This window comes from Equus caballus, chromosome 31, assembly GCF_041296265.1.
Source record: "Equus caballus isolate H_3958 breed thoroughbred chromosome 31, TB-T2T, whole genome shotgun sequence".
Taxonomy (NCBI): domain Eukaryota; kingdom Metazoa; phylum Chordata; class Mammalia; order Perissodactyla; family Equidae; genus Equus; species Equus caballus.
The window spans coordinates 23474301-23501775 of NC_091714.1; positions in this window are offsets into that span (position 1 = coordinate 23474301).

The following is a 27475-nucleotide window of genomic DNA, read 5'->3' on the forward strand; positions in this document are numbered from 1 at the left end:
TGCTAATAACCATGATGGAAAAGAGAGAGGGAAAAGGGGGGTCAGGAGGGAAAATCAAGTGCTCAGTTTTGAACATAGTAAGTACAATGTTTATTAGACATTCTAACACATGCAGCTACCGCACTTGTTAGAATTTATTAGGTGTAAAATAAAAGTTAATAAATTAATTAAGCAAGCAAGCGTTTCATTCTAAGATTTTACCTCGAGTTCAATGTCAAGCTTCCTTGGCAATTATTTGTAGAATAAAATTTTATAGAAGAGTTAGAAGTTTAGTTAACTCTTGAAGATGGAACTATTTTAGCAACAATGTAGGAAAAGATGATAAATATTTGAGGGTCAGTGAGTAAATGGTCTGGCTGCAATTGTAGATCTAGAGGCTGATTGGGAAAGAAAGGCTAATTGCTGGGAGATCTGGAAGGCTCAGAGGGTCAGGCTAAGGAGTTTGACTTATTTTTAACTGACATCTGTTTTTGTTTAGCTTGATGGCAAGGAAACCACGTGATAAAAGCACTGTTTGTAGAGAATTAATCAGGATGGACTATAGCAGAGAAGATTTGTGCAAGGACAGGACTGCAGAGGCACTGGGTGAGAAAATAAATATTGTAGGAAGAATGAAAATGGAAAATAAGTAATGAGTTCAAGAGACTTATGAAGTCCAGGAAATGTGATTCTTATCTAGTGCAAACCTGCATAACAGATATCTAAGCTCTTTGATGCTTGACATCATGCAGACAAAGTATGATTGGTTGGATTCTTAAGTTATGCAATTATTCGTGATCCTTTGCTATTTTGTGTGATATAGCTGTGGGAGCCATTGGGATTGTTTAGTAGGATGATGGTTCTCCTTCTCCGTACATGGTGGGGGTCCTCTTCCCTTTCACTTGGATGTTAGGCCTAGTAATGTGACTTGCTTTGGAAAATGGCATGTGAGTGTAAAATGAGATGTCTCATTTTGGGAGAGAAGTTTTCAAAAGCAGAGTGCAATTTGTCACCATCTCTTCCTCCTGACACAGCAACTGGCAATATTATAGAATGTTGGAGATTCCGTAAGCCTGGATTCCAGAGTGAGGAAGATGTGGAACAGCTACTCCAGCCAACCTGCAGGGCTGAGTGAGTGATAAATAAGCTTCTGTTCCGATAAGCCACTAAGATTCAAGGTTATTTGTTACTAGGCTAAAATCTAGCTGATCCTGACTGATACAATAATGGTTGTTAAGGAATCAATAAAGCAATGTACACCCAAATGTCAAAGATATTTAAATAATTGAGGGACCTATTTCACGTGGAAAATCTTATATTTCCATTTGTAAAGGATTGAGTAACAGATGTATCACTTGAAATATAATGATATTTGTAAGTCTCACCCAAAAGAGACAAGCCTGGACAGGAAGTAATAGTTTTTATTATGTATTTGCTTTACTGAGTTGATTCTATAAAAGCCTTCTGTGACCTGTTTTTTTAAAAAATCAAAGTAAAGTAGTTTTCCAGGGATTTGGCAGAAAATGGAAAGTGTGTGCGTGTGTCTGTGCATGAGAGAGGGGAATATTACATTCCCCATGGGAGAATGACAAAACTGGAGAAGTAAACACCGTGACACCAATGCACTTTTCTATAATTGGAGAAAACATTGATTAATTTGGTTTTTTTACTCTTTTTTGTTTTTTTTTTCGGGGAAGATTAGCCCTGAGCTAACATCTGCTGCCAATCCTCCTCTTTTTGCCGAGGAAGACTGGTGCTGAGCTAACATCCGTGCCCATCTTCCTCTACTTTATATGTGGGACGCCCACCACAGCATGGCGTGCCAAGTGGTGCAATGTCCACACCTGGGATCTGAACTGGTGAACCCGGGCCGGCGAAGCGGAATGTGTGCACTTTACCGCTGTGCCACAGGGTCGGCCCCAACATTGATTAATTTAAAGCTCATTAGTTAATAAGGATAAACACACTCCTTAACCCAAAGGACATCATGCCATTTTATTTAGAACTTTGCAGCCAGGAATGTAGCTATAGAGGTGAACAAGCCCTCAGTTTCACGTGTTAGATATATTGAAACTGGCAGAGTCTCTCTCTTGACCCACTCTAGACAGGGCCCTGTGAGCCGGACTAAGCCCCATCCTTGGGCATGTCCCCAAGAGCCCAGTTTTAGCAAGAATCCCACTAAGTCAGTTGAGCCAGAATCCCCACCCTTGATATCTGATCGATGTCCTCCTTCCCACCCCAGGTAATATCTGACCTGCGTTCAGCAAGAATCCCGGTACATTAGTTCAGCCACAAGTCTCTTTTTACTCCAATGTTTCCTCTTAGTAATTTCCCCCCAACCCCCTCTCCCAACCTTGCTCCTTGGTTATAAATCCCCACTTTTCCTTGTTATATTCAGAATTGAGCCCACTTCCACACTGAGATCTCTTTTCCTTATTGCAATAGTTCCTGATTAATATCAGCTTTTATTGTTTTAACTACTGTCCAGCTTTGTTTTTTCTTTGACAGAATACATTTCCAATATTTTCTTAAAAAGGAAATGCAGAGCCGGCCCTGATGGCCAGGTGGTTAAAATTCAGCGTGCTCCGCTTCCGCAGCCTGGGTTCCGTTGCTGGGAGGGGGACCTCACCACTCGTCTGTCAGGAGCCATGCTAGAGATGGAATTAGAAGGACCTACGACTAGAATATAGAACTATGTACTGGGGATTTGGGGATGGAAAGAAAAGAGAGAGGAAGATTGGCAACAGATGTTAGCTGAGGGTAAATCTTTCCCAGCCAAAAAAAAAATTTAAAAAAACAAAGAAAGGAAATGTGATGGGAACCCAGAGAGGTATTATCCAGACTTAACTCAGCGGCTGCTGCTTTAAAAAAAATGGGAAAATAATTCTGGAAGAAAGTGTTCCAATTTAGATCGAGTCCCCATAGAGGGCACCTCAGAGAGGGTAACACTTAAAATGAGACCTGATTGACACCATGGAGCGAGCTGTGCTGAAACAGTGGAAGGGCATCAAGGCAGAGGGGTATAACTACTATAAAAGTCTAAGGCAGGAGCACATTTAATATGTTTGAGGGGAAAGGGTGAGACAAGTGCGGCTGGAGCATAGAGGGTAAGGAGGAGAGGATAGGAAATAAGGGCAGAAAAATAGGCAGGGGCCAGATTATACAGTCTTGTGAGTTGGGTCAAAGTTGGAATTTTCTTTACAGTACTATGGTATGCTATTAAGGGGTTCAAATGGAGGCTTGACAATTGGATGCTGGGTTGAGAATGAATTCAAGAGGGACAAAATGGAAGCATGGTGACGACTTAGGTGAGTATTGCATATTCTGGGGTGAGGGGTAATGGTGGCTTGGATTAAGGTGTTAATAGTAAAGATGAAGAGAGCAGGAGACAGATTCAGGACAAGTTTTGGAGGTTGAAGTCACATGACTTATAATGGCTTAGATGCAGAGGGCTGAGGGACCAAGGAGGACAGCTGGGTTTAGGCTTGAACAGCTGAGTGGATGGTGGTGGCAAAAGGTTAATACTGTTGAAGGGGTGGTTTTGGAGGAAAGGGGACATGTTAAGTTTGAGATGTCTGTAGATATCCATGTAGAAGATATCAAATAGGCAATTGGCATATAGATCTAGAGCTTAAGGAGCAGATTTGGAAATCATCAGCATATGAGTGACATTTAATGCTCTTAGAATGAGTGAGAATACTGTCCAGAGAGACATATAGAGAAGAGAAGGGTTGAGACCATGCCCTGGGACAAACCAACATTGAAAGAGGAAGAGGGGCCAGCCAAGAAGACAAAGTGGCTGGTGAGATAGAACTGAAGCAAGAAAATGTGTTGTCATAGAAGTAAAAGAAAAAACACGTTTCAAGAAGGAAGAAGGGCCTCGGCTATCAGCTTTACACTGCTGATAAAGATGAGATGCTTGGAAATGGCAACACAGCTCCCCAGTAACTCACAGGAGTAGTGTCGGTGGAGTGGTGAGACAAGAAATCATCATGAAATAACCTGAAAAAAGAACAGAAGATGAGCAATTGGCAATATTCAAATTTTTCAAGAAATTTAGCTCTGAAGTGGAGCAGAACAACGGAACATGATGTTCTTGAAAAGAAGTGTGGCAGAGATGTTCTCCCCTCCAAATGGAGACACAAAAATATGTTTGTAGGTTGATATAAATGATGCCAGAAAGAAGAACTTGATGAGAGTGGGGGTGGAAGGTAATTGCAGGAGTGATGGCCTTGAGAATCAAGAGGGAATGGCGGAAGAATCTGGAATGCATATGAAGGACTTGGTCTCTAATATGTCCCATCACACTATCCAAGAACGGTGTCTGATGGTATCCAAAATGGTACCAAGTCTTTGGGTGGTGAACATGATGTAGTCTACACAGAAATTGAAATATAATGATGCACACCTGAAATTGATATAATGTTCTAAACCAATGTTATCTCAATAAAAAAGAAAAATGGTGTCTGCAAGATAGTGATTATATTCCTGGATTACCAACATCAAGCAAGAAAGTGAACTCGTGGTGGGACTGACAGGCGGTTCAACCGTCTATTGAAAATCCTCCATGAGACTGAAGGATTGTTAGGATGCGTACGAAAGAGCAAGTGAGCTTTGTTTAGTTTTCAGGAAGGCAAAACTGACTTAAGATTTTTAAATCCATATTCTCCTAAGCAAAATTATGATTAGTTTAAAATTGTAACGGTTTGGAAAGATAAGTCTAAAATCATACAAACTTATACAAATTATTTTTCAGTCAAAGATATCTATTCACATGTAAACTTTTGAACATATTTTTCTAAAAGTTTATGCACACTTAAGTTCCAACTGTCTCATTGATTATTCGTTTGATATTTGGGGTGCCAATTGGTATGAAACATTGCCAGAATTTGGACTTTTTCCTTTTTTTTAATAATGCTTTTAATCATGCCTTTCCTCTGCTGCTCTTGGAGAAGCTACTTTTATTGTTAGTTAGAATTATCTAGCAGAGTCAGAACAGTTGGGAATAAGGAAAGGCACAGGTCCCCCGGGCCAAAAAATAGGACTGAAAATAAGACATGCCTATTAGACTATAGATGAGAATTGTCAGAAAAAGGAATAAGGAGTCAAATTTGTTTAAAATGGTTCAGAGAGAATTGCTACTCATGAAACTTAACCTTGGAATAGAGGTCTCAGAGAGTAAGAAATCAAGAGGTCGTAGGCCCTGGATCCAGCAGAATGAGCAGCGAACTTGGGGCTCCAGTAGAAAGCAGAGCACACTGGAAAACACACACTTGGGAAGCACAGAATGAAAACCCAGGCTGTACCACTTACTCATTAGGTGGCCTTAGACAAAGATTGGTCCCTCTGAGCCCGATTCCATATCTATAAGTGGGAATAAACGATGCCCAGCTCCATTAACTGTTATTATGCTTGGAGATAGTATTTGTAAAATGTGGCAGAATTGGAGCTTAAAGATGATAGGAGCTCTTATTATTAATAAGAATTTCAAAGTAGAATCAGATTTTTCTATGGGAAAATAAAGATCCTCTTCAGGAAGAGGGTAAGATTAACTAACAGAATAAATAGCCAAAATTAGTTGTTAATTCATACCAGGTTGAATTCTGTGACTCATTTCGTGTCTGTGTGCGTTCATCCTGGATATAGTTTGTAGCCAGCATCCCTGAATTGTAGTGTAACAGATTTTGCCACCTCAGATGTTCACGGTCTGGCTGACATGCCATGGACTGAGGACACAGATCTTGTGCTGTGGTATCTGAAGTATGACGTGATCATTGAAGATTTACAGTGTCAACATACAAGCCAGGTAAAATGGGTCTTTAGCTCACCTAAGAAGTGAAATTCTTAAAACACAATTTTAATGTATTCTTAAAATACAATTTTGTGAGCAATACCGTCATCAGAAACTACCTTTTCTGAGTCCTCTATAACCCGCCCCATTTTTGATTGACAAGAAACATACAACAAGACTCTTGTTCTCATAATTTCTCTAAAGTGCTGTCTGTATATTTGCCATCTGTATTACACTTAATTTTTTTGTAACTTCTTATTTGTTTTGTTGAAACATTCCAAAATGCCTTCTCAAATTACAGATAAAATGGTGTATTGAGCTGTATCAACTTTTTTATTGTGGTAAAACTACATTTTTAAGTCTATGGTTCAGTAGCATTAAGTACATTTGCATTATTGTCAACTGTCGCCACTGTCCAGCTCGAGAACTTTTGCATCTTCTCAAACTGAAACCGTATCCCCGTTAACAATAACTCCCCACTGTCCCCTCCCCCCAGCTGCTGGTAGCCTCTGTTCTACTTTCTGTCTCTGAATTTGACTATTCTAGGTACCTCATACATTTTTCCCTCCGTGTCTGGTTTATTTCACCTGGCACAGTGCCTTTCAGTTTCATCTATATTGAAGTATATATACAATTCATTCCTTTTTAAGATTGTTACTTTTTTTTACTTCCAAAGGCATAATTTATGCATTAACTTTTTAAAAATAGACTTTATTTTTTAGAGCAGTTTTAGGTTCATAGCAAAATTGAAAGGAAGGTACAGAGATTTCCCATGTACCCCGTGCACCGATACATGCATAGTCTCCTCCATTATCAACATTGCCCACCAGAGTGGATAATATATTACAACTTATGAACCTACATTGACACATCATCATCAATCAAGGTCCATAGTTTACATTACGGTTCACCCTTGGTGTTGTACATTCGTTTAGGCAAATGTATAATGAAATGTATTCACCGCTATAGTCATGCAGAGTATTTTCACACCCTAAAAATCCTCTGTACTCTGCCTATTCATCCCTCCCTCCCCACAACCCCTGGGAAACACTGATCTTTTTACTGTCTCCCTAGTTTTGCCTTTTCCAGAATGTCATATAGTTGGAATCATACAGTATGCAGCTGTTTCACACTGGCTTCTTTATCTTAGTAACATGCATTTGAAAATTACTCCATGTCTTTTCATGGCTTTATAGCTCGTTTCTTTCTACCACTGAATAATATCCCATTGTCTGGATGTACCATATTTTAGTTATCCATTCACCTGCTAAAGAGCATCTGGGTGGCTTCCAAGTTTTGGCAATTATGAATAAAGCTGCTATAAAGATCCATGTGCAGATTTTTGCATGGACATAAGTTTTCATCTCTTTGGGGAAAATACCAAAGAGCGTGATTGTTGGATCATACGGTAAGAGCATGCTTAGTTTTGTAAGAAACCGCAAACAGTCTTCCAAAGTTTTTGCATTTCCACCAGCAATGAATGTGACTTCCCATTGTTCCAAATCCTCACCAGCATTTGGTGTTGTCAGTTTTCCATATTTTGGCCATTCTAATAGGTGAGTAGTGGTATCTTATTGTTTGTTTAATGTGCATTTCCCTGATGACGTGATACGGAGCATCTTTTCATATGCTTATTTGCCATCTGTATATTTTCTTTGATGAGGTAATTGTTAAGGTCTTTGGCCCATTTTTTAATTTAGTTGCTGGTTTTCTTGTTGTTGAATTTTAAGAGTTCTTTGTATATTTTGGATAACAGCTCTTCATCAGATGTATCTTTGGCAAATATTTTCTTCCAGTCTGTGGCTTGTCTTCTCATTTTCTTGACATTGTCTTTTGCAAAGCAGAAATTTTTAATTTTAATGAAGTCCAGTGTATCAATTGTTTTTTTTTCTAGATCGTGCCTTTGGTGTTGCATCTAAAAAGTCATTGCCATACCCAAGGTCATCTAGGTTCTCCTGTGTTATGTTCTAGGAGTTTAATATTTTGCATTTTACATTTAGGTCTGTGATCCATTTTGAGTTAATTTTGTGAAAGATACAGTGTGTGTGTCTAGATTTGTTTTTTTGCATGTGGATGTCCAGGTGTTCCAGAACCATTCACTGAAAAGAGTATCTTTTCCCCGCTGTATTGCCTTTGCTCCTTTGTTAAAGATGAGTTACTGTATTTATGTGGGTCTATTTCTAGCGCTCTATTCTGTTCCATTGATCTCTTTGTCTCTTCTTTCACTGATGTCACACTGTCTTGCTTGCTGTAGCTTTCTAGTGAGTCTTGATGTTGGGTGGTGTCAGTCCTCTGACTTTATTTTCTCCTTCAATATTGTGTTGGCGAGTCTGGGTTTTCTGCCTCTCCATATAAACTTTAGAATGAGTTTATCAACATCCACAAAATAATTTGCTGAGACTTTGATTGGGTGTTACATATGCTTTATTACATTTAATCCTCAGAGTTTAGAGGGCGTCCTGCTAGAATCACACACAAGGTTAAAAAGTGGCCAGGAAACCCAAGGCTTTTGAAAGAAGTGAAAGTGGGTGATCAGAAAAAGAACAGGCCTGGCAGAAGCCTTGTTGATGTTCCACGTTAGGTTTATGATCCTTGTGCTACCCTAGGTTCAGTTCTGACAGCAGGTCAGAGAATACTGGATGTGGATGACAATTTCACTATTTCAGAACTTAATTTATATCACTGAAACTTTGCTACATTTTCTTTCGAGAACCAAAAAATGTACAACCTGGAGGAAAATAGAACAAATTCAGCTCCCCTCTCTCACCCCTTTTCCATGTCTCCATTAGCCAGCATTAAATATTTGAGCAAAAATTTTTTAAAAAATGATTGGAATGATTACAATGCTACCTGGAAAATGAGAGAAAGAGAGAAATCTACTTCTGCAGAGTTAGCAGCAAGCAAAATCTTATTTCCAATAAAAACTTTTGCTTTGTAGACTATTTCAATATGCCACAGAATGAATAATTATGTTTAAAAAGAGGCAGTATAATTAAAGGAGACAAGAAGGAGGTGCTTGCCATGAAAGCCAGAACTGAAAACTTCTTTTGAAGCTGTAAAATATCATTAATCTTGGAGTGAAGTGAAAACAATCCTCTCTCTATTCTCACACAGACAGCTGCTAATAGCTGGGGAGTTTCAGGAAAAGAAATATTTTGACATGGAAAATGCTAGTGCATTTGGGCATAGGCAACTATGTCTAGAATCCAAACTGATTCAGCCAATAAAATATTTTTAAAAGTGAATTTAATTAAAAATATATTTTAAATTATATATTCAGCAGAGCCTATAATGATGTTTTTCTCAATTATTTCTGTGCCATGTTAATACATTTTATAATCAACTTCTCCTCACTCATTTAAAAAATTATGGCTGGTCTCAAAGAAATCATCATTCATACAAAGGATCGATGTTTTGTGTTACTTTATCAGTGTCCCCCTATGAGTGTGTCAAATTTAAGATGGCTATTGTTTAAATTCCAAATACCACTTATGATTAATGGAGTTGCACCATTAGCTTATGTATTTCTATTTTCATATATGCCATTTATTTCCCTGGAAATCTTTGCCAAAATTAATAAGATTCATGTCTGTGAGCACACCATCATTTTTATGGTTTCCCCAAATGAACCCGAATCCTGGATCTTACTTTCTCAGCTCAGCTAGACTCAACAAACTTTACTCTTATAATCAAGACATAGGTCATTGCTTTGGGTAGGAACTGATTCCAGTGGAGCTCAAGAGAGCTATTAATCCATCCCTGTTGGACATTGGTCTTCAGTCTTTTTCATCATGCTAACACAGTGAACGCAATACACAGTCATATTCTAAAATGGCTAGATTCACTCTTCAAAGGTACTGAAAATGGCCACTGTCTCTTAAAGGAGATGTTGCCCTTTCAGTGAGTCTTTATAAAAGTAGGCAAAATAATATAAAATTATTTGCTTTAATTCCTTGTTTTTACCCTCAGAACTAGATTAATGAAGAAATTGGGAATTTCTCACATTTAATTATTAGCAAATCAGCATCTGCCAAGGTTCTAATGTATATAGAACTCAATGAGAGGTATTATTTGATATTTCATGGAAAGTGGAAAGATAATCCCAGACTGGAAGACCAGTTTTTAATGTGTATGCTCATATTTAAAGCCAATTTTCATATGTATTACTCGGATTTTGTACAGTGTAATAAAATTTCCTTTTTAGATCTCACTGAAAAGGGTAATAAGCTTAAAACACTTACTAATTATGCAAACCTGGCACAGAGTAGGTATTCAATAAATTATAGTAATAATTATTGTCAACAAAAGTATTACGTTTTATTTTTTAGTATTCTTTTGTCATCAAAACAATTTCCAGTGCCTGTCATTAAAATAAAGAATTGGTTATGATATTTTTATAAATTTTTATTCATTTTTTTGTACATCTGAATTTCTTCCTTAAAAGGTAAGCTTCCTTCCTTTATATCATACTAAACCCCAAATTTCTACCTAAGATTATAGGTGACTAATTAATATAATCATGCCACTTTTTTTTCCTGTTTGGTCATATTTCACTTTGTCTATATTGTGAAACTTATAATTATTTACATTATATATTTTCCTTAGTGTTCATATGCTAAATACTGATATTAATTTTATAATATTTTGGCTTAAATTGATGAACTATATTTTACATAAATATAAGTGTGAGTTATGAGCTCTGTAATTATATGTAACTATGTCTGGTTTGAGTTTAATCTAAGTTTAAAATGTGAGAATATTTCTTCATTGTTTGACTTTCAAATTGAATTGTTAATTAGATTTCTAAAACTAACTTTTTTGATATAATCTCTATTAGTCTTACAGTATTATAGCTATGGAAGCATAGTATAGATGAAAAAAGTGTTAATTTTGGAGTTAAAATGAATATGAACCCTTGCCATAGTCCCAGAGAGGCTAAGCTGAATGGAATATGGCATGGTCCACGAGGACGTTAAAGCAAGATCATCTCATGTATCCTGTAAATATGCATCGTAACTCTCTCTAAGAGACTTTGAACACTGAGCTTAATTTTTGTAAAACTGGAATTATAGCAACACCTACTCCACATATGGTGTGGATCACATTAGATAATAGACAGGGCAATGCGTTAAAATTGCAGAGTGTTGAGCAAATGTTTGTTATTATTTCAATCTTTTCCATGTGATTTAAATTGTTTTCAGATTTCTAGTTCTAGGATGTCAGAAAAAAAAACAGCCAACAACTCTATCGTTGATGACAGTAAGAAACATTTATAAAGTTGACCCATAATAAATAAAGAAGGGCTCCCAAGTGTGGCAAAATCCTGCCAACATAAGAGAGAACAAAGTGAAGACCTCGGGCAGAGTTGGCAGAGCTCAGAGTTCTTCAAAGTAAGTACAGACTTCCAAAATCGAAGCCAGTAACCTATTGTTTGTTCGGGACAACTAGATTGGGGTAGACTGGATGGTCTCTGTAGCACCCCTGACCCCCATGGGCATCATGTTCTGGAAGGGGAGGCAAGACTGAAGGAGCAAATGTAAAAACATGGCACCCTGGCAGGAAGAAGTCCCTTGGTATGGCAATGTGGTGGGAAAATTATCAGTGCATGACAGTCTTACAACTGTCAATTTTCATCAAGCAAAATTAAGACAAAATCAAGAGAAGGCACATGCACACACACACACTTTGTCATATGAACTTTTTCTCTTGAACTATGGAGACGTCCAAGATGCCAACTAAAAGATTAAATTAAATTAAAAAAACAGCAACTGCAAGTCAGAAAAAAACTGAGTAGAGACATCAGTTACCACACATTTCATGGAAACAGGTTTCGTAACTTGAGTCGGGCAAGTTACAGACTGCTGGGTAAAAAAACTGACAATTCTCCTAAGAGCAAAACAGATTCCATAGATGCTACCATGTCTAATTTTCAAGTGCAATTTATTAGTCACAAAAAAAGTTATACAAAAATATCAGAAAACAAAGCTGTCAATAGACACTAGTTTTAAGTGGGCCCAGGAGTTGAATTTAACAGTTATAAACTTCAAAACAGTACTATAAATATACTCAAATAATGAAAAGAAATTTGTTCTAATAATTTAAAAAACAGCATATTAATGAATGAATTTATAGGGGTGCCAACAGAGAAATGGAAATTATTTTTAAAAATGGAAAATTCTAGACCCCAAAAATACAATAACTGAGCTAAAAAACTGACAATAAACTCAACTGCAGGTTTTGTATGACATAAAAGAAAAAATTAGCATATTTGAAGATAGATGAATAAAAGTTACCCTATCTGACAAATAGAAAAAAACAAAAGGATTGACGAAAATGAAAAAATTTTGCCACAATATCGAGTGGTTCAGCACGCGTAATTAGCGTCTCAGAAGGAGAGCACTGAAAGAAAGGGGCAGAAAAAAACATTTCAGGAAACAGTGGCTGTAAAATGTGCTAAATTTGTTGAAAAACACAAACTTACAAATCCAAGAATCTCTGTGAAATCTAAGTAGAATAAAAACAGAGAAAATCATACTCAGGCACATCAGATTCAAACTAACGGAAGCCAAAATTTGAAAGGAGCAAGAGAAAAATGACATAATATGTAGTGAGAGATAACAGCATGATTAATGTTGGACCTCTCATCAGAAACAATGGAGGCTACAAGATATTGGGTTGACATATTCAAAGTGCTGAAAGAAAAAATTATTATTCAAGGTATCTGTAGTGGGGGAAATTATTCTTCAAAACTAAAGCTAAAATAAAGACATTTTTAGATTAAGATAATTGAGAGAAATTAATGCTAATAGAACTGCACTATTCAAAATGCTATAGAAAGTTTGTCAGACTGAGGAAAAATTGCACCAGATGGGAATTCAGATATGCAGGAAGGAATAAAGAGCACCAGAAAAGATACATATGTAATATCTGAGTTAATATAAATACTTTTTTTTATCATTTTATTTATTTAAACCCAAATTTATACTTCTATATTGTTGGAATTAAAATATATAGATAAAGGCAATGCAAAGAAGGGAGGGATAAACAGAACTATACTATTGAAAGTTTCCTGTCAACTGGAAGTAATTCAACACTAATTGAATATATTTTGATAAGTTAAAGCTGCATGTTATAATCCCTACAGCAACCACTAATAAACTGTAAAGACGTACGTTAAGCAGTCAATATAGGACTTACAACAATGGACTCCAAAACGTCTGCTTAACACAGAAGAAAGCAGGGAAGGAGGGAGAGGAACAAAACAAAAATGAAACAAGAAAACATAAAAGTAAAATGGCAGACTTAAAGTCCACAAGATAAATAATTTTATTAAATGTGGATTGACTAAACACACAACATAAAATGCAGAGAATGTGAAACTACATTAAAAAAGTAGCACTCTACTCTGTGCTGTGTAAAGGAGACACACTTTAGATGTAAATACATGAATAGGTTGAAAGAAAAAGGATAGAAAAAAAGCACATGCAAATATGCATAAGAAAACTGGAGTTGCTATATTAATAGAAGACAAAATAAACTTCTAGCCAAGGAATATTACTGCAGAAAAGTGGAACGTTTCATGAAGTTCAAAGAATCTATACAAGAACAAGATACAACAAATATAAATGTATATGTGCCTACTAACAGAGCTCCCCAAATTAGCAGAAATAAAAGGAGAAACAGATAACTTTAAAACTATAGTAGAAGATTTTGATACTCCTCTCCCCATATTTGAAAGAAAAAGTAGACAGAAAATCAGGAAGAATATAGCAGACTTGAATAACACTATCAACCAACTAATTGACGTGTAAAAGGACATGACACAGTAATAACATGATACACAAGCTTTTCAAGCACACATGGAGTATTTATCAATATAGACCATTGGCCATACAACAATTCTCAATAAATTTAAAGGAATGAAATCTTACAGAATGTGTTTCTAAGAACAAAATTAAACTTGAATTCAAACAGAAACATATCTGGAAATTCCCCCAAATATTTAAAAAGTAAAGAATTTGGAAATTAAACAAGAGCTTAGAAATTAAATTAAACCGTTTACCAAAGAAGAAATCAAAAAGAAAATTAGAAAATATTTTAAGATGAATGATAATGACCACACAATATTGTTAAATGTGTGGAATGAAACCAAAGCAGTGCTTAAAGGCAAATTTATAACATACAATGCTTACATTTAAGAAAGAAGAAAGATCTAGAATCAATGATATAAGCTTTCAACTTCAGAAGTTAATTAAACCCTATCTGAATGAAATGAATAAAACACACACAAGAAAAGAATATAAATCAATGAGAGAAAATACATGAACCTAGAAAGTGGTTCTTTAAAAAATTCGATAAAGTTGATAAAACTCTAGCTGGTCTGATCAATTAAAAAAAGAAAAATGCAAATTATCAATATCAGGAATGAAAGAGAGGGTTCTACACACATGAAAAAGATAACATTATGAAAAACCTATACCAATAAATGTAATACTTAGATTAAGTGGACAAATTCCTTAAAAGAAACTATCAAAATCTGACTCAAGAAGAAACAAAAAATCTGAATTGCCCTATGTTGATTAAAATAATGAATTCATAAATAAAATGTTTTCTACAAAGAAAATTTGGGGCCCAGGTAGCTTGATAGGTAAATCTTATCAAACATTGAAGAAAAAAATAGTATCAATCCTACACAAATGGTATCAGAATATAGAGGAAAAGGGAACATTTCCCAACTCATTTTATGAGGCCGTTATTCCTTAGATACAAAAATCAGAAGGAAAAAAAGTTACAAGACAAGAAAACTGTAGACAAATATTCCTCATAAGATTATTTGCAAAAATCCTTAATGACATTAGCAAGTTAAACACAACATGACACAAAGAACATAAGGGGAACAAAATATTTGCATTTGAGAAGGAACATGTGAGTTGGGAAGATTGCCGAAGAAGAGGTAGAAAGTGCCCCTTAAAGTCAGATAAAAGAGGGTTCACATTCTGTCTCCACTTGCTTTATCACTCTGGAAGGTTGTTAAATCCCTGTGTGCCGACTACCAAGTAGGAAGAAGAAAGCTCATCTTGTGGGGTTGTTGTGAGGAATAAGTGAGGTGATGTATACCCATTGCTTAAAACAGAACCCAGGGCATAGAACAGGTTCAATAAATTTTAGACACAGGTATCATGCTGAGAAAAGAGTGAGAAGCAGCGCAGAATTAGGGAACCACAGACGTGTTTTGGGAAAGACTAAGATTCTTCTTTTCCTGGATGACTAGATGTGAAGTAAGGGTATCAACTCTTCAAATGGGAAATTAAGAGACCATATCTTGAAACTCATGTTAAATAGGATGTGGATTTCATCCTACACCCATCAATGGATAGTTGAATCAGGTAGTGAACTATTCAAGACTTAACTTTAAGAAGAGCACTCTAGCAGTGTAGAAAATGAATTGGAAATTTAAAATGTCAATAGTTTAGGCAGGGAAACTGGCATTAAGGTGTTTTCAGTGAAAATGAATGATTTGAACGTTGCCCAAGAAGAATGGAGAGATCTTGGATTCTGGGGTGCAGGAAGAGATGAAATAATTCTGTGACTTTATCTGGATGAACAAGAGGATGGTAATTCCAAAATGAGAGAGAGGAGAAAGTGTAGATATTCCTTTCTAGGAAAGGATCAGCGAGGCGTTTATGATACCAAAGTGGTCTAACTCTCCCCTTCTGGGTGTAGTATGCTCTGCATCCATGGCACTATCTGCTCTTCAGGCAAGTTATTTAACATCTCTCAGCTTCAAATGACTCACCTCTGTCTGAGACAGAAAGAGAGAGAGATATTAACAACACCTGACATCGTCCCAGAACAGCTGAACGACAGTGAGGATAAAGACGAAGATTACTGTTATTATTCAAAAAGCACGTAATCTAATCACACCGAGTATTTGTTTAAGCTAGGCTGTTACCTGGTTGAGAGCACGTTTTTCCTGTAACCGAAGGCTGACTCTGTGTGTTGATAGGGTGCTCTGAGGTCATGGTTCAGGGGAGCATCAATTGTTCTCATGAAAGAAGACAGTCTTTGTTCTCCTTTCTCACCTCCTCACTTCAGAATTAAATACTGTGTAAAATGACTCGCCCCAGGCTTAGGCAAACCTGCTTATGAATTAGAAGCAACAAAAAGAGGATCCGAGAAATTTATAAACCATAGCTGTACACAAAACAGGAAATTAAACTTTTGTAAACACTACCACAGTACAAAGGAGGATGTGGGAATATCATGACATTGGTGCTGAATCCTCCTAGATTTGATAGGAGAGAGGCATCATCTTGCGTCTCACTGGGATGTACAGCGAAGAATTCAAGGAGAAAGCGACATTAAGTTGGCTGTTAAAGATGTGAACCTTCATGCCTGATCTCCCCATAAAGCCGCCTCCCCCTTTTCTCTCTTTCTCTTAGAGCATCTCCGTCCCTCCCTCAGGTCCGGGCTCCCTCCTGGTTATGCTGTTCTCTTCCTACCACCCGTAAAAATCTAAAAAGTTGAGCAAACTGTAAATAAGAGAACTAGAAGCATTCCAGCCACCTTCTTCCCTGGGTATTTGTAGATTAACACGTAAGGAACAAAATTAATAAATATCTAATAGTAGGATTTCAGGAATTTATGTTATTAGCAAAGGTCACTTTTAGAAGTCCTCTGCCAGCCCCTAAGAAGTCAGCTCTGCCTATAGATTTTAAGTGACTCATAATCTGCAGCTACATTCGAATAGTATATGAATCAGAAAAATATCCGAATGACAATTAGAATGTGACTTTGTTGGGGTCATCTTTATTCATTCATTTATTTATTTTGAGGAAGATGGGCCCTGAGCTAACATCGTGCCCATCTTCCTCTACTTTCTATGTGGGACGCCTGCCACAGCATAGCTTGACAAGCCATGCCATGTCCACACCCGGGATCGGAACCGATGAACCCCAGGACGCGGAAGCAGAACGTGCGAACTTAACCATAGTGCCACCTGCCCAGCCCCTGGGTCATCTTTAAACAGATCAAAAGAGAACAGCACCTTATTGTCGCGCAGCATACCAACGTCGATACAGAACCAAATAATTTGTAAGAGAACATGAGAATAATGACTAGAGATGGCTCTCCTGGGATTGTGCCTGGGGGGAATACTTGGCCGAAGAAAAATGTCATTTATGTATCCCAGGTGTATAGAAATGTAAATCATGGAGACCTGATATCTGAACTGTTGAGAAAACTGAATATTAACGTGGCGGCTGTCCAGCACGGTGTCATCGCAAAGTCATTACTAAATTCCTCCTTAAAATCTCCTATTGATTGAGAGAAGAGAATATTTTGGTAAGTGCCCAGAATTCCACTAGAAATTTGTATCCTGTCTCTGCACTTGAGGCTGATAAAGATATGCCCTCTGGAACTCCCCTAAATATGGTTTCTCTGGGGTATCTTTTCGTTTCGTTTTATTTTGTTTACAAGAAACTTTATTCTTTGGTCACCTGGACCTCATTGAGCGCTTGTTTCTCTGCATTCACTTAAATGCCTATACCTAATGGCAACTAATAAATCAAAAGAATACCTCATTTCCCTCCCTTGAGGTAGGAGTTTTTACCAGAAATGTTGGCTGAAATGTGGTTTTAAAATTTATTATGCATGAAAAACAAGGAACTGGTGGGTGGTCAGTACAATGCAGTGGTCACAATGGAAACCAGAGCAAACTGAAAAGCTCCCTGTGGAAAACATGATGTGTATGTTTAGAGACAAAAATATGTAAGACCCCTGTTGAGCTCTGAGCTTCTACAGCAAAAATAAAGTTAATATAATGTACCTCAGAACAGACTTTCTGCCTGTTTCTACCTGGATACAAAGACGTGAAACCCATGACCCCCTATTGACGTTTCTGTTTTGCTGTGATTGATTATCCTTTGGTCACTGCTGAGGGAGAGGTAGGAGGCAGAGCTCTGACTTTCCTACCTCCGAAGCTCCTAACTAGAAGAAATGAAGGGATGAATTATCCCAGAGGCACTGAAGATACAGAGTCTCATCACAGCTGCTGATAGCACCTTGGGGAGTTATGCTGGGAGCTCCTGAAGGTCCTCAGGTTTCTGAGGCAGGGCATAAATGACAAGTGGGGACCACCTCCATGACCACTCTGATCTCTGTCCCGTGAACATTCTGAACTAAAACAGTTGGATACATATTCAAACTCGGTTCACTTTAAAAAAGAAAAACCCAGAATGACATGAGTTCTCTGATTCCTCAAAATAGTTCTTTCCCCATTTCTTCCTTTTTTTCTGTGAAATTCAATTGTGAGTTACTGAGGTCCCATAAAGGTACTTAGCACTTGGCCGGCTTCTGCGGAAATTTGAAAAGAAGTGAAAACTGTGATTCACATCTGTGCATTTTCCTTTGACTCTCTTCTGACCTGAAAGCTCTTCCTGTTGCTTGGTCCAACTTTCCCCATTATTTCCTGATGAGAAAGGGTATTATTAAGTGCTAACTTCTTCCCAGACTCATGACACAATGAGTAACAATAACATTACAAAGTAATGGATGAGTAGGTGACAAAGTGAGTGGTCCACACAAGATGACACAGGAGTTCTGAGAAAAGAGAAACCCATATGCAGGGCTGAAGAAAGCACCCTGGAGAGGAAAGAAGATGAGTTGGATGATTGCTTTTTAAAGAAAAATTCAGGCTTTCTTCAAATAGCTAACTATGGTGGATGTTGGTTATTGTTGATTACTCAAGACCCATTTCCTCTTTCCTTTGGATATTTACATCTCCCAGTTTCTTACTCCTTCCATTGTTTGTAGTCTTGGAACTACCACAAAACAGTGTGCTTTTCCTCAACTTGCCAAGAGGTAAGCATAAAGCAAAAACTATGCTAATCAGGTATTCTCTTCTAGGATTTTGAGTCTTAAGCTGAAAGTCAGAAGAGACGGTTGGAACTTACAACTTCTAGCTCTAGTGTCCCACTGATGAAGACAACAGGGGTTTTGTTGCCATAGAAAGCCCTGAAGCTAGCTGCTTCCCGAATTTTCTTACGTGGTTCTTGTGCTTCCCCTTCAATTCTGTGATCTTACTCAGCAACTTACAATAAATTCCCTTTTTGCTTAAATTATCTGGAGTCTGTTTACGTAAGAACATTTGGTGCATCTAGAACATGGATTAATATTTTCAAAATTATTTAAACACAACTTACTCATGATGTACAATTAGATGTATGTGTGTATGTGTGTACACGCATGTGTATACGTGTTTGTTGCAGGTGACTCGTTGATCTATTTTCCTCTCACATTGGGCTGGCTTTCTGAACATCTGGCAGCCACCTTCTCATTTCCCCAAATCTCTCTATATCCCAGGAAAATGCTGATGTCTGGATTTCAGTTTCCACCCAAGAAAGGCATCTTTGGGGCTGAACTTTGCAATTCATAAATGAAAAATCTGTGAATTAAGTGAAATCATATACAAATACACTCAAGCCTCTCAAAATATTTTAAAAAGAAGGATGTGACTTGTTAAAAATGTCACCCAAAGCACTTTCCTGATGAGAAGCTGAGTTCTTCCCATGCCTTGGTGTTCAGGAGAGAGCCATGTGTTTTAGAGAAATATACCTTGGAGAGATGTCTTACACAAATTTGGTCCACACATATACCTAAGAGCTTTTATGTTTCGGTGGCCTGGCTGAAGAAGAAAAGGGACCGAAACTTCACTACGGAAAACTGAGATGCACAGTTACTCTCACTGTCTACATACCGCCCTTTTTGTATGGCTGAGATCAAAGTGAACAAATCCTTGCAGGGCTGTTATTTACGAGGAAAGTTTTTTTTTTCAGAGGAGATATTTCCATCTACAGGGAGATTGTGACTTTTTAAACAGAGAGCAGAGTAAGAAACAGGATTTTTTTTGAAATCAGAATGAGTGCCCTTGGCAATGAAAGTTAAATTGCAATGCATTGAATCAGGTATATGCTGTTCCAACTAGACTCTCGCACCTACCTTGCTTACTACGTAACACACTGTGCCATGAGTTTAGGTACATTATTTTATTAATCCTCAGTTACCCCATGAGCAGATATTGTCATTATCCCCATTGTACAGATGAGAACATTTCGGCTAAAATCATATGGCTAGAATGTGATGGAGCAGTGTTGAACCCAGATCTTGTCTGACACCAAAGGGCATAGTTTGATCCATATACTTCACTACCATGCCCAAAGAAATAACAGAGGCTCTGGAAAAGAAGGGAGCCAAAGAATATTTTCCTCAGGTGCCCATCTTCGTATCATCACAGGGGGCAAATCCCTAGAATGCCCCACCTCACCAGGCTCCACACCTGCGCTGAGTGAGACGGGTCTGGGTAGGATGGGAGGCCACAAGTCACAGCTTCTTACTAAGCACACAAACTGGGACTCATTCGTGCCCTCCCAGCACGCAGTGCAGCTGTAGGCACAAAGAGGATTTTCACAGAGCCACTTAAAGTAGCATGACAAAGATAGACAGTGCAAAATATATAGTCTCTGGCTTTGGATAGATTTAGGGCTGGCTTCTATTTTCACCACTTATTGGCCAGTGTGACACGGTACAATTCACTTAATTTTTCTAAGCCTCCCATTTGCTCATCTGTAAAGTAATGGTGATAAAAATAATAACATGCAGTGTTATTATTGGGATTAAATAAGAAAAGCAAAACTTCTGGCATGCAGCACTTATTCAGTGCCTCTGTTCTTCTCCATTGAGTAGTTCTTGTTTCACAACAGTCCACAGCCCACGGTCTCATTCTAATCTGAAAGCAGGACTGAGGCAAAGGCACATGCCGAGAATCCAAAGGGAAAGAGAAAGATTAGGGTTGGGTCCTTGGATATGCACAGCTTTGCTGTTTCCCCCTTAATCCCATGGGCATGGTGTGGTGGGCAGGGACTGCTGTTGTGTGACATCCATTATGACCGCCATTGTCTGAGTCTTGGGGGGGGTGTGAGAGACAGGCATGTTTGGAGTCATCTCCACAGTAACAAGAACAGTAATAATCATTGTAATAATAATAATAAAGCGTTTGTGAAACTCCCTAACCATGTTCTCTCTTGCTGGAAAGACAGAAAGAAAATCTGATTTTTGGTGTCTAGAGCTTGGTGTACATTGATAAATCTGTGTGGACATCAGAGTGCCCCTTGTCTTTCTCTGGCTCCATTCTCTTTCTCCTCCCCAGTGGGGCACTTCTTCTTTCTCTGGGTTTGAGCTAACAACTGGGCAGTTCCATCTGGCTTTCCCTTTGATGGAGCGCTAGAGTGTCCGTGGGTGTTCTCAGGTCTAGTGTGTATCTGGGAAGAGTGAGAGAAACTGGTCCCTCCTGAACTCCTCTGTGGAAAGAGCTTCTCCGGTGCTTCACTACGCCAAGACCTCTGGCTCCATTGCTCCATTACTAGAGTCTTCAGACACCCCTCTTCCCTTAACCCTACCTGGTGGGGGTCAGAGCCCCAGAGGAGGAAAGGGAAGCTCCCTGAAATGTGACAAATGGGGAAGAGAATTCATCCTGTCCCCTTTGCATACAATTTTATAGTTTATGAAGGAATTTTGCATATTGGGGTCAATGGGCAATCTGAAAATGAATTCACAAAATTCCTGTCAAAAATACAGAAAGAGGGGGCTGGCCCCGTGGCCGAGTGGTTAAGTTCGCGCGCTCCGCTGCAGGCGGCCCAGTGTTTCGTCGGTTCGAATCCTGGGCGCGGACATGGCACTGCTCGTCAGACCACGCTGAGGCAGCGTCCCACATGCCACAACTAGAGGAACCCACAACGAAGAATGCACAACTATGTACCGGGGGGCTTTGGGGAGAAAAAGGAAAAAATAAAAAATCTTTAAAAAAAAAAAAATACAGAAAGAGAAATGCATAGTGATAATGAGAGGTACAACTTTGCCTTTATATCTTTTCACCGAACCCCCTTTTTAAACGTTTTTTAAAAAAACATCATATTTGCTGAAATTAAGACAATTGTATAATATTTTATCCTCTGCTACTTCTCAAGATTAGAAATCAAACTGAAAGTACGTCTTGCCCTCAAGATACACTACTAATAGGGACTTTTCCCCAATCTATTGTAAGTTGGTTATTCACTTAGGTTTGGCAGCTGCACAGAATCTGCTAGAACATAAACTGTGAATGACGGGGGTTTTATCTGGCTTCTCCACTGTTGTGTCCCAGCTCCCAGTGCAGTTGGTACTTACCACATTTTTGTTGAATTAATGATTTATAATATGGGTACTTCTGTGCCTATAAGAGCAATCTCTATCTCTAACCACATATGTCTCTCGATTCCTCTATCCTGTGATCTCATCCTTTCCCTCTCCAGCCCTCCCCTCTGTCTTTATTTCCCCCCTCCTCCCACCATCCCCTCACTTTACTACCTACCCCCACCACCCAACACACACATGTGCGCACGCACATGCACACAAGCATGTGCACACACTTCATGTTATTCTTTAGATCTGCCTGGAGAAGCAAGAAATTTGTCATGCTATCCTCAACCAAATGACAGAATTTGGAGGCCTATAGTCTGATTGGTTTCAATGTACATGTAAGTGATGATTTTATAGAATATCTTCTTCAAAGATGAGAGTGTGGTATGCAATACTCTTCCTCTCTCATTTTTCGACTTCTCTGATGTAGCTGTAGTGAACGGAATGTTAGGCAAGGCCACAGTGAGTTTCACGAGCTGAGGGCGCCAGTTGGGATGGCCATAACTACTTAAGTACAGTTGGTTGACAATGTGAGAAGTGACCCAGGAAATACAGCTCTTAGACACATACTTTTACTACCTTAAAACTCCCTTTTCCACACAAATCGGTAAGATAAAATCTGTAGTAGGATTGCTTCTCAGTTTTTAAAAAATTTTACAAACATTTCATTTAAAAACAGCCTTTTGAACCTATGTTTCATTTACGCCAGCATCATGGAGCGGTAAGGAAAGGATTTAGGAAGAGCGTTTCCTCTCAGAGGTGTTTTGCTCGTAGCACATGATAGCAGCACTTGTCAACTGGGGTGGGTTACCTGTGTGCTGGGAGATACTGATCCCTTCAGCCCTCAGGTGGCTGGAGCCCTGGGGATGGTCATTTCTGACCAAGAGCAGGTTTGCCCGGAGCTCCTCAGATGGTAACTAGCAGCACAGGGTCCAGTGGCGCATCTCGCTATCCCTGCAGGTGATAAGAATGATGAGCCAGGTCGAGCACTCACCTTTCCCTCAGTGATGTGTCTGGTGAACCAAGATCTCCGAGGAGGTCTTACAGCTCCTTTAGCAACTGGCCTGAGAGAATGCCACTGCCCATCACGTTCCTCCACTAGCAAAGCCACAGGAGAAGCTCGTGTTCCATGCATCCCAGGAAAAGGCCTGTAGACCAAGGTGTGTGGGTCTGAGGAAGCCTGGCCAGGTCTGTGGACAGGACCAGCACCAAGCCTGTGTGTTCACTAATCGTAACAAATGTTCATAATACATTTATCAATGAAAGAAGAAAAAGAGGCGTTAGCTTCTGTAATAAAATTTCAACTTTTGTAAATTTTTGGAGGGGTGAAACAAGAGGTCACAATATTTTTGTCACTTCATTTTGTGAATAAAGTGCCCCTTCCTCAAAGATTAGGAATTCCAGGTCACTATTTCAAACCAACCTTAAAAAGTTACGTTCACAAAAACAAGCTTCAGTTTTACATTAACCAATTCGGAAATTTTAATTTTGAAGTTGTACCCAACTCAGTTACTATATCTCTAGTAACTTTATTTTTATGATATAAAGATAATTTCAGCAAGCCTGATGTAAACATCTCCAAGCCCCCTGTAGCTTACCTCATTGTGCTACGTAAATATTCTAATTGTCTACCTGTGCCATAATTTGAAAAAGGTTTGGAAGCAATGCCTTGTAGAGTATAGTCTGGTCAGCAGATATAAAAGAATAAGAAAATAAGAAGAATATTAATAAGAATAAAATCTTAAGTAATTTATGTCTTGGGTCACATGAGTAAAGCATCAGTGACCTCACTAGAATGCAGAGAATTACACATGAGAGGAACTCAGTATTTTTTTGTTGCTACGTTGGAAGGTGATCTGATGGAAGTCCACAGCCACATTGAGAAAGCTGTTTGGGCTTCATTCGTCATCCTCAGCCAAACTATAATTTGGTTCCTATTTCTCCATATCCCTCAATTCTATTCTCACTCCATTTATACAACAAAGGTTTACAAATATATAAAGAGCTTCTAAAAATAGAGCAGAAAAAGACTGATACTATAGAAAAATGGGCTACTAAAATGAACAGTTACAAATAGAAATGAAACTGGTTCTTAACTATATGAAAAGACACATGATCTCTCTCATAATAAGAGACATGTGAATTAAAACTCTACTGAGATGCAATTTCTCACCTGTTACACTGGAAGTAAATTCCAAAAGTTTGATATCTAGATGGTTGGAGAGGCTGTGGGGAAACAAAAACCCTCATATATTTCTAGTGGGAGTGTAAAATGGTGCGATCACAATGTAGGAGATTTTGGCAACGCCTAATAAAATTATATATGCTTTAAATCAGCACCTCCACTTCTAGGCACAACAGCTACACTGCCAAAAATGTGAAAAAGATGTATGTTCAAGGCTATTTTTTGCAGGACTGTTGTTACAGCAAAAACCTGGAAAAACAACCCAAATTTCCATCAAGAGAGGTTGAAAAAACTATATAACACAAAGAAATATTATGAAGATGTAAAAAGGAATAAGGACTATCTAGACATACTACTATGGAATAATCTCCAAGATTTAAGCCAAAAAAGCACAGTTGTGTATACAGAATACTACTGTTTATCAATCAAAGAGAGGAGAGACTATAGACACATACGCATATGTTATATGAAATAAAGAACAATGGAAGGATAAGTGTAAATTATTTTAAACGGTTTCCAATAAATGGAGAGAGAGAATAGGGTAGAGAGATAGGGATATGAGAAGGATTTCTTTGAATATATCTTCTCTTTGTAGATTTGCATTTTGAAGCAGATAGGCATTCTACATAATTTTAAAACAAAATTTAAATTTAAAAAAGAATTTCTAAATATCAAAAATAATTTGAAAAATAAGTGAATCTACTCTGTATTGGTGCCACAACTACACCAAGAAGAATTATATCAAATTACTTTAAAACACAGGAATTTATGCAGTTTTAGTAGGATATCAAGGAACAGAAGAACTGGTAAAATGTTTAGTTCTTTCAATAATTATATTGTTAATAGTAATGACACTATTTTCTGAAAGTGTTCAGTGAGTCAAGTTTATTAAATCAAGAAAGTAATTATGTGATATTCAGATTTTAGCGTCTCTGGTATCCTTAAACGACCAGAATTCTTGACATTGGAGAAGAGAGACAGAAATTTAAGGTAGTTGAGGAGATACAAAAACCATACAGTTCTGCATTAGTATTGGAAGTATCAGATTCATTTATATTTTTGCAGCTCTGTCCACTGAAATGACCTAGAAACGGTCAGTTGTAGCAATAGTACCCCTAAGCTTGGACTGTGGTCCCTAAATGTTATTTCCCACTGAAAAGAACATATCTTAGAAATCTGTGTAATTCCTAGGTCTGGGGCAGGAAGTGTATAAGATGAGTTTGGAACATGTTATCACACTAGAAGGTAATGAATCTATTAAAGACTAGGATTGGGTCAGAAGGACTCGGGATCCAACCTAAAGTGGTCCCACCAATCAAAGCTGGGACGTCTACAAGGATAATGACTGTGATGGATTCAAACACATCATGCATGCTCATATACATGAGTTCTAGTAATACTGAGGGAAAAAAACTACAACCTAATGGTTGCCGTTAGAGGATGTTGTGGAACTGACTGATTATTTTGAGGATGGTAAGTATGGGAAAGGAATCAAACATATGTCCTGTCTTTCCTCTAAAATCTATGTCACTGTGCAACCACATCGTAGGTAAGGGAGCTTCCCTTTATAGACGTGTTGCAGTTAAGCAATGGAAATAGGAATGACATTGTAACCCATAATGAATTAATGGATCAAGGTCTTGAGCATCAGTAACTGTTAACATTAACAGTAACTGTTAATAAAAGGAGGAGAAGCTCTAGATTACATGCCTCCTTGTAGAAGAATGTAACAGCAAATGACGTAGTCTTCAAAACTGTAAACCTGAATCTGGTCATGCTACTTGTTTATAGGAAATACATGTTAAACCACACCAAAGAGCGTTATAATCAGCAAAAATAGCCAGGTAACTGCAACAAATAAATTTTTTTAAAAAAGAAAAAGAATTCAAAGGAGAAGTCTATGTTAAAACAGTGCTGTTAAACCGACTCTTTGGACAAAGAAAAGTCATGATTTGTAGTGTTTGCCAATTTCAGTAATGTAAAAATTTTTTAAAAACTACAAAACTTCTTCAGTATCCTGGGTCTTTTGCCTTTCCATGTAGACTTAGTATGAAACACTAGCTGAGAGACAGGCTATGGTGGTACAGCTGTGAAACCCAGCCCGGAACAGTCTCCCAGCTCCTAGAAAGCCAGGAGGAATGGGAAGAAAGGATCCTGAGGGCATTGACAATCCTAGTACTCTTCACCATTACCATTCTTGTCAGGACTCCCTCTATTTAGAGAAAAAGATGTGTGCCTTGGGGACTTGCCTGCCCTACAATCTCTTCTCCTTTGTCCTGTTGATGAGGATTATTTTAGGCTGGTTACTGTTAAAAACTGCAGATGAGAAGGAGGCTTTGAGGAGTGGAATTTGCTTGCCGTTAGATGAGAGACATTTGCATTTGTGAAGGACGTCTCCATCTGTGGGGGTGTCTCCTTCTCTGCACCAGGAGGAAGGGGGGATGACCTTATCTCTAGAAACTCTTAATGGGGATGGCAAGGACTTAAGTCTTGTTTATTGTGTTTGTCTGGTAACCTCATGTAGCTGACTCCCCCCACCACCAACATCCTCTTTTGTCTTTAGCTGAAGATGATATTTAAGATGGAGGCTTCTGCCATTTACTTAATCAGGTTTGATTCTTATCTAAAAGTTATAGGACCACCCAGTAACCAGACCCCACGGATACTGATACCATTTTAATAACTTTCTTTATGTAACCTTTCCTTTGTCTTGTAAAGAGATAACTCATACCTATGCCTTAAATTTAGCCCTACCCTCAACCCGTGTTTGCGGCAGCTCTTTACTGCCCATGGGTCCTGTCCTCATGCTATTCCACACTATTCTCTAAATAAAAGAGCACTACTGCCAGACCTTGAGAGTCCAAGAAATCTTTCTTTTGACTCTTCGGCTCGCTGACCCCACATCACTGTCATGTGGTAGGCATCAGAACAGTGATTCTCAAGTTTGACTATACATAAAAATCAATGTACAAATGTCTGGGATCCAACTCATAGATTTTGATTGATCTGGAGTGGGATCAGGGAATTCATTCTTTCTCAAAACTCTTCAGGCAATTCTAACGCACAGCCAGGGTTGTGAACCACCGCATAGAAAAACTTCTGTGAAATGTAGGGGAGCAGAATTTTCTACCCAAAAATATGCCTCTTTGGCATAAGGATTGTTTTAAGCTTTTTTTAAAAAGAAACTGCAGACACAGGAGAAGCTTTGAAAAGGAACAGAAGTTACCCTTTTGTAAGAGATATTTACATTTATGAGAGAAATCTCCATATGCAAGGGTGTCTCCCTT